Here is an 8,481-nt window from a genome sequence, read left to right on the forward strand (position 1 = left end):
ACCCATCGCTAGCTCTGTGCCGTTAGCCTAGCCTACTCTAACTCAGACTAACCACCACCGCCCTGCCTGGCTGTAACACAGGGCCCGGCCGCTACCACAGGAGAGGCGGACGTTCCCACATTTACAGACCTCGTTTACATTCGTGTCTTTGAGAGCTGAGAGACTTGGTTACACTCACCCCTCTAAACTCACTCCACACCACTGGGCATCCGGGTCACGGCACCAATGCAACCCATGTTAAGGGCTGGCCCAGGGTGGGATTCGAACCCTACAGTTGCAGTTCAATAGGGACATCCCTCTTGGAGGGAGAGCGTGGGTTCGAATCCCGCCCTGGGAAAGCCCTTAACGTGGGTTACACACCGACCGCAGCTAGGCAGCCCCATCTACCCATGGTGAGGCGTCAACATGACGTCATCTGGGTCAGAGTTCACCCCGGGACTTGTCCGTCACCCTCGTCCACACTTGCACCACACGTGCCCTAAATCCTGACAACCACGCACGGCTCTGTGTTCCCAACCAGCGCAGGGGTAGAGGAGGAGGATGGCTTCTCCTTAATCAGCCCTTAATCAGCTTTCAATAAGTTACGGACGCCCGTACTGCTGACACATCTTAAGAGCAACAATGTTCTTGACGGCTGCAAATGAAATCCCTTGAATTAATCTGATTACGCCGACGGTTTCGGGGGCTAAATCCAGAAGGATGCTGATGACGGCTGCGTGCCGTTTAGTGGAGTTGGCATGTGCATTGTTGTCCCTCAGGCCATCTTGAGTGGTCGGCGTTGACACATGCACCCGTGACTGGATGCAGTAGGGCAGGGGAGGGGCGGTCACCCCATCAGTCTCCCGGCTGTGAGCTGCAGCTGTGTGGTAGGATGACAGCCAGCCGTATCTCACCAGAGGGGCGGTTCATTCGATGTGCCGCTGCGATCAATTATATTACCTGGTCACCCTGTGAGACTTATGGCTCCTCCATGCCAAATCAACCCCCCGCACCAACCCGCTGTGCCCTTCTAGAGATCTGAGGGGAGTTGACAGGTGTGAGCAACGTTTTGAACCGGGTCCAGACTGCTGCCCGACACACTAGTTGGTATTGCAGCAACCGCTCACACGACCACATGCCCACAGACCCCTCAGACCTCTACAAGTGCACAGGACTCCCCACCTCTGAATTGAGGAAAGAGGCCCATTAAATGCTCCGCTTAAATGGTGCAGAACTAGGGCAGGGGGGGGTTACCGGAACAACCTGGCAACCCTGCAGTACCAACGGAGACAGAGTAGTCAGAGCAGTCACAGCAGGGAGTCCAGCGCTCCCCTGTTTTCCGGGCCGTTCTGGTGACAGGAGGCGAGCTCTGAGGAGACGGGGGCTCTGAGGAGACGGGAGCTCTGAGGAGACGGGGGCTCTGAGGAGACGGGAGCTGAAGGGAGGAGTATTGACCACGTCAGGCTGATGTGCAGGGGGAACCCTCTCTCTCTCTCTCTCTCTCTCTCTCTCTCTCTCTCTCTCTCTCTCTCTCTCTCTCTCTCTCTCTCTCTCTGTCGCGGTCTCTCCCCCATCTATCGCTCTGGTTCTCTCTCTCTCTCTCTGTCACCATCTCTCTCAAACCTCTTTTCGCTCGGGCTCGTATCCTGCCGCCCTTCCTGCCCTGCCAGGCCGTGGCTCTGACCTCACTCCAGTGCACAGCAGCCCACTAAAAATAATCTGTTGCTTCAGCTGATGTCTCCACTGCAATTCAGCTTCTATTTGGGGCCCTGCGTGCAGACGGCAGGATTAGGATTGCCCATATGAGTGTCACAGCAGTCTTTGTGTGCGTGTGTGTGTGTGTGTGTTGGGGGGGGGGGGGGGGGGGGGGAAGGGGGTAAGGATGTTGTCGGCTGTCTACCGTTGTGTCCAGTTAGTTAGTGCGTCAACCTGTCACATTGTAACGCTACAAGTCTGTGTATGTGGCTTTTGACAGGCTGTACGGTTTAGTACTGCCTTGTGCGTTTGCGCGTGTGACGTGTGTGTGTGTGTGACGTGTTTGTCTGCATAAGTGTAGCAACAGCCCCTGAATAATTTTTTGGTTCTCCGAATAGCAGAGGGGGGGTGACTAAGCTGCACTTCTCACCAGTAATGATATTCAGTCTTCGTCTGCTTACGGGGTTGTATTCAGGCTCCCCCACGATTCTCCCAGCCGGCCCGGAAGGCGCGGCGTATTTGTCATGTCTCTCATGACCTTGTAGACACAGCAGCCCATTGCCGGACCAGCAGGCCATGCGCCAGGAAACGCCGCAGCAGCAGGGAGCAGCGTGCCCGTTGACGTCAGGCTGCCGCAGGGTCACCGTGGGTCACCGTTTGGTCATCACGTACCGAGAGAGAGAAGCCCGCAAGCTATGAACTGCACACACACACACACACGTGTGCGCAACACTGCCAGATCCAGGCCAACCAGCGACCGTGCGTGCGGGTGGATGACGCGGAGCATCGCCATTCAGGGATTGAAGATGTCGTGGGGCGGGGAGGCTCGGATGAACAGCAGGTCGTTTGGTGCTTGGCAGGTTGGACATAAGTGCACTCTGAAAAAAAAAACGCCATACATACCCCTTATGTTTTTTTTCAGGTGGACATAATTAAATTGTTCACTGCTCAGCCTACTAATGGACTAGACACCCCTGAGTGGCAGATCTCTGATCAGAATTGCTTGTACTACATACGTGTGAATGTTCATGAAGATTGTAGATAAAAATAAATTTGATCTGAAAAAAAAACGCCATACATACCCCTTATGTTTTTTTTCAGGTGGACATAATTAAATTGTTCACTGCTCGGCCTAGTAATGGACTAGACACCCCTGGGTGGCAGATCTATGATCAGAATTGCTTGGCCTACTGTGAATGTTCATGAAGATTGTAGATAAAAATATATTTGGTCTGAAAAAAAAAAAGCCATACATACCCCTCATGTTTTGTTTTCAGGTGGAAATAATAAAATTGTTCACTGCTCGGCCTGAGATGGACTAGAGACCCCTGGGTGGCAGATCTAGGATCAGAATTGCTTGGCCTATATACCTGTGAATGTTCATGAAGATTGTAGATAAAAATAAATTTGGTCTGAAAAGAAAAAAACGCCATACATACCCTTATGTTTTTTTTCAGGTGGACATAATTGAATTGTTCACTGCTCGGCCTAGTAATGGACTAATTAATGCTGGCCCGACGCTGGCGCAATGTTGGCACAATGCTAGCACGACGCTGGCACAATCCTTTTCAAGAGCCCCTTGTCACCCAAGGGTGTGAAAAGTGCCTTCCTGCTGAGTCCTACCCCTCAACCTCAGTGCTCAATAATCCCCTTAGAATCCAATCTCATCCTGCCTCTGATTTCATCTCGTAGTCTCCGCCTTTCTCCCTCAAACTGTGTAACAGAAAGTGTTCAACGTTTTCTTCCACACCACAGTCCACACATCTATTATTATCCCTCTTTCGCTGGTCCTCGTTATGAATGATTACTTTTTTAAGCTGTGCAGCTGCTTCTAAGTATGCGACACATGTCCATAGCATATCTATGGTAGATTTTGTCGACTAAAATCGTAATGATATTTAGTCAACTAAAACTAGACTAAAACTAAAACAAGTCAGATGACTAAAATATGACTAAAACTAAATGGCATTTTAGTCAAAAGACTATGACTAAAACAAAATCATAATTTGCTGTCAAAATTAACACTGAAGTGCAGGCAGACAGACGGGAGGCAGGCAGACAGACAAGGCAGGCAGACAGAAAGGGTTGGCAGGCAGACAGACAGACAGACAGGGGAGGCAGACAGGGGAGGCAGGCAGACAGACAGGGGAGGCAGGCAGACGGACAAGGCAGGCAGACAGACAGGGGAGGCAGGCAAATAGACAGATGGGAGGCAGGCAGACAGACAGGGGAGGCAGGCAGACAGACAGGGGAGGCAGGCAGACGGGGGAGGCAGGCAGACAGACAGGGGAGGCAGGCAGGCAGACAGACAGGGGAGGCAGGCAGACAGACAGACAGACAGACAGACAGACAGGGGAGGCAGGCAAACAGACAGATGGGAGGCAGGCAGACAGACAGACGGGAGGCAGACAGACAGATGGGAGGCAGGCAGACAGACAGACGGGAGGCAGGCAGACAGACAGACGGGAGGCAGGCAGACAGACAGACGGGAGGCAGACAGACGGGAGGCAGGCAGACGGGAGGCGGGTGGCAGGCGAACAGAAGGGAGAAGGTGATGCAGTAACAGGAAGCAGCAGTATGTGACAGCACCATTTGTCTGTCAGCTCTACCTCAACATGTCTCCACAGGACCCACACATGGAGGAACCTGCCAGATGCAGAGGAGGAGAGAGGAGAAGAGGGAGAGAGGAGGACAGGACAGGAGAGGAGGAGAGAGAGGAGGGAAGAGTAGTGATGGAGGAGAGACAGCGAAGAGGGGATAACGGCCACCACGAACCCTGGCCTCTGTGACGTAACACTCAGGGAGGCTGTTTTCCAGCGATCCTCTTTAAATAGCCCCATCGCAAGCCCCCGCGGGTTCTGACATGTTCCTTTGACTTTGTGAAATATCAAGGTTCTCCAAGTCAGAGAGAACACCCCTCAGGAACCGTGCCCACGGTCTGCCCGGTGAGGGGGAGGGGCCATGCCAACACACATCTCTGGTCAGGCAGGGTGAGAGGCCCCGGGGGGCCCTGTGACCGCCGTTACACACACGCACACACACACACACACACATACACACGACCTCCAGATTAGCCTGCCCAGGCTGGTTGGCTGTCATCAACCAGTATGCGTGTGCTTTGCGTGGGAGTGTTTCTTTACGTTATGTACATAAGTGCCAGGCTGCTGACAGGCTCCCAGAGAAAGCAGCTTCTACAGGTTTTCGTGATATCAACCGTACAGTGAGTGGTCTGACTCAATGGATGTAGTTTTTTTGGGATAAGCCTCGTCATTCGTTTATTACTGCCCAATCAGTGGCGGCGATTCATGTGGTCGGCCAATCAATGGCGATGGGAGATTCTCCCAGACTACATGAAACAACAACCTAGCAACTGCTCCACCGAAGACAATTATGATTGGTTAAAAGAAACACAGCGCCCCCCCCCTCCCAATGGTAATGAGTCCAGCCTGACTTTTCTCCAGAAGTGTGGAGATAAAGTAGTTTGATTTAATGAGGAACCATCCTGATTTTAGGGGTTTGGGTTGCGTGAAAACCACACCACCTTCAAATAGCTTCCAAACACTTTTCCCCCTCATTTTTTCTTCTCTGGGAAAACTAAATGTGTGATGATAGCAACCGTGAGGGGGGCGTGTCCTCTGCCTCCCTGTACTTCACGCTGCAGTAGTGTTGTAGGAGGGCCTTACCTGGAGCAACCCACACGCAGACGCAGTGGAGGGCAGATTGAAAGCATTCATGACACACGGGAGACTGCGGCCAGCCATGACTAATGTCAGAGGCTCACAGCATGACTACGAGGTCTGAAATTGCGTTTGTTTTTCTGTTTTTTTTAAGTATGAAGTATTAAAACAGCTAGGCTGTGTGCGGAGAAGCACAGCGCACTCTCTTATCAACCGTTCTGGGTTGTGTGTGTGTGTGTGTGTGTGTGTGCGCGCGCGTCACGTGTCTGCGCGTGCACATATGTGCAGTATGTGAACGCTTGTGTGTGTCCGCGTGCTTGTGTGTGTGTCGGCCAATGACGCTTTCCAGCCCGAGGTTGGTGGCAGTTGGTGCGGTGGTTGAGTCCTGTGGAGTAGCTGTGTGTGGACCTCAACCTCACTTTATCAGATGTCATTTTGTCCTGCACCAGTGTGGTGGATGTGCTGGGCATACATTTTATTGTATTTCATTGAGCCCAGGTAAACTCTGGCCCTCTGTGCTCCACCTGGCCCTAGGCTCCACATTACCCTCCGTCTGGCTTTCATACCCCCCACCCCCCCGCCCCAGATGTCTCTCCGCCGGCCCAGAGAGAGGGCACACGCACAGGGGGAGGAGAGAGAGACCCAGACCCTGCTGCCTGACTGATATCAGGACTGAAAGGCAGTGCTGGGTCCTAACCCCCCCGGCACATCAGGGCTGATGAGATGTAGCTAGTGTGTGGCTGTGCTCTACACAGGCCAGCCTGGAACCTGAACACGGGAGCGGGCCAGGGAGGGATCTACACACACACACACACACACACACATATATACACACGCACACACAGACACACACACACATAGAGACATGTCTCCAAAATAGCTTTTTGCATGTGGGTGTGTGTGTGTGTGTGTGTTCACGTTTAAGTGATGTAACAGCCTGTGTGTGTCTGTGGGTAGCAGAGGCTTGCGGCTGCTCCCAGCCCATCCTCCTCCATGTTCATTAAGAAGATGTGTTGTGGCAACTCGCATGCGAACAGACATGCAGTATATAATCACACAGCCTTCGCTGTCGGGGAGACGGACACGTTTTGAATTAACACACACAGGTTTCCCTGGCTGGAGACGGAGAAGGAACACAACACTAACATTTTTGCGTTAGTCAAATGTGTCTGTACAGAAGGATATGAAAGAAGCTATGTATGTAGCTTACATAGCATAACATATAGTATAATTGAACTTTATTGAAGGATAAACCCCTTGAGATAACTCATCATTTGATTAGATGCTTTTTTTTTTTTAGCATAACATAACCTAACCTGTTAGAGCAGAGCCCTGCGGTAGGGATGTTAATCTCTGTCTTGTTTTGATGTATTTGTTTGTCTTTAGGACATGGTTCTATAAATAGATGGGTTTGTGATTTAATCTGAATTAGATAAGCCAATAGAAATGAGATGATGGCATCATCGTTGTACTACAAATGTACTGGAATAATAAAGGGCAGAGTGTGTGTGTGTGTGTACGTGTGTGTGTACGTGTGTACACTGTATGTAACAATGTGATTGCCAACTAGGCTCCTAATGTCTGACAGCATCGTTAGTGTTTATGTCCTTCTATTTATGTGGACTTAAATAAATAATTATGTGTCAGGCAGTGACAGTCAGAGTAGTGGAGTTTTGTCCAGGCAAAGCTGCTGCTCTGTCTGACCTCTGACCCCTGAGGGGCAGCTAGGCCGAGGCCCCCGGGATAGATTACTCACGGGTCTGCAGGACCCCGCTGGGTAGACGCGGGTGGCCGGGAACGCGCCTGGCTCACATGGGGTCTTCACTCCAGCTCTCTCCTCCATTTTTTTAATCTCTGTTCTCCCCCATTTCATATGTCTCTCTCTGTCCGTCTCTCTGCTAAACGTCCACGCTACCCTTACCCAGTATCTCCTTGCTCAGGAGAGCGTAATGTTTTGAAAGCAATGTCTTGCGAGGAGAGAGTTGTTGATTGCAAACGTAAACCTCGCCCTGGGGTGTGAGTTGAAACCATTGAAGCGTCCCCTGATGCTGATGCTTTGTGTGTGGGGGGGGGGGGGGGGGGGCATCTCAAGCCTGGGGAGGCTGAGAGGTGATTGATGGCGAAGGTTCGACTCTGGACCTGTGGCTTACTTACTCGACTGCAGCAGCGAGAAGCGAGGAGGCGATGTCACCGCGTCAGAGCTGGGGCCGACAATGGCCGTGACGGCCATCAATCAATCACCAATCCCCGACCTGACGGCGCTACGGCTGGCGTGTGAGGGAAGCCTTAACAGGTTCTGGGATTCTGAGAGGAATCGCTGCTGTCAGGGTAACACTTAGGGGAGAGAGTTGCACAATGGACAAAAAAAAAGACACGTGTCAATCAAAATCTCCTTTTCACCGCTAATAGGAGATATTGATAGGAGATCCACTGTGGGGCCAAGCTGGTGTTTACATGAGCACAGGATGATGTAAGAGTTGTTTTCTCCCGGCGGTGTGTCGGGCGGGTGACAGGTTGGGGGACGAGAGGTGCTGATGGGGGTCTCTCTCTATTGAGAATGTGATGGGGGTGGGCAGTCACGTGTGTGTGTGTGTGTGTGTGTGTGTGTGTGTATGGTGGGGGGGGGGGTGTACGTTTGCTTGGAGCCTGACCTGCAGGCTACAATGCTAACTTCTCTAGACAGCCTGTCACATAAATCCAAGGGCCTTGTCCAGCCAGCCTGGGAGTTTGATGCCTCCTATCCGACCCTGACGCCGCGCTCACACACACCACGACAGTTTGGAGCTCACCTAGCCTTCACCTCCAGTCACCGTGACGCACACAGGCTGTCCTTTGATATGGCTAGAGTTAATTATGTTTGGTGAGTGAGTGAGGGATGAGGGGATGAAGAGAGAGAGATAGGAAGGAGGGGAGGATAGGGCTGCTGCATTGGAGATGCATTTCTCAGAGGAGTCTGCTATTTTCATTATCTCTCTATTGAACTAATGTCATATACTGGTAAGCCTGGATATATAATACTGTACATGCTGTGGTCATCTTTTATATGACGAGGGCTGACTGTGTGTGAGTGTGTGTGTGTGTGTGTGTGTGTTTGTGCTTGTGTTTGGGCTCTTGTGTCTGGGTGTGTGTG

The sequence above is a fragment of the Borostomias antarcticus genome (genome assembly GCF_949987555.1).
Source record: "Borostomias antarcticus genome assembly, chromosome: 4".
Taxonomy (NCBI): Eukaryota; Metazoa; Chordata; class Actinopteri; order Stomiiformes; family Stomiidae; genus Borostomias; species Borostomias antarcticus.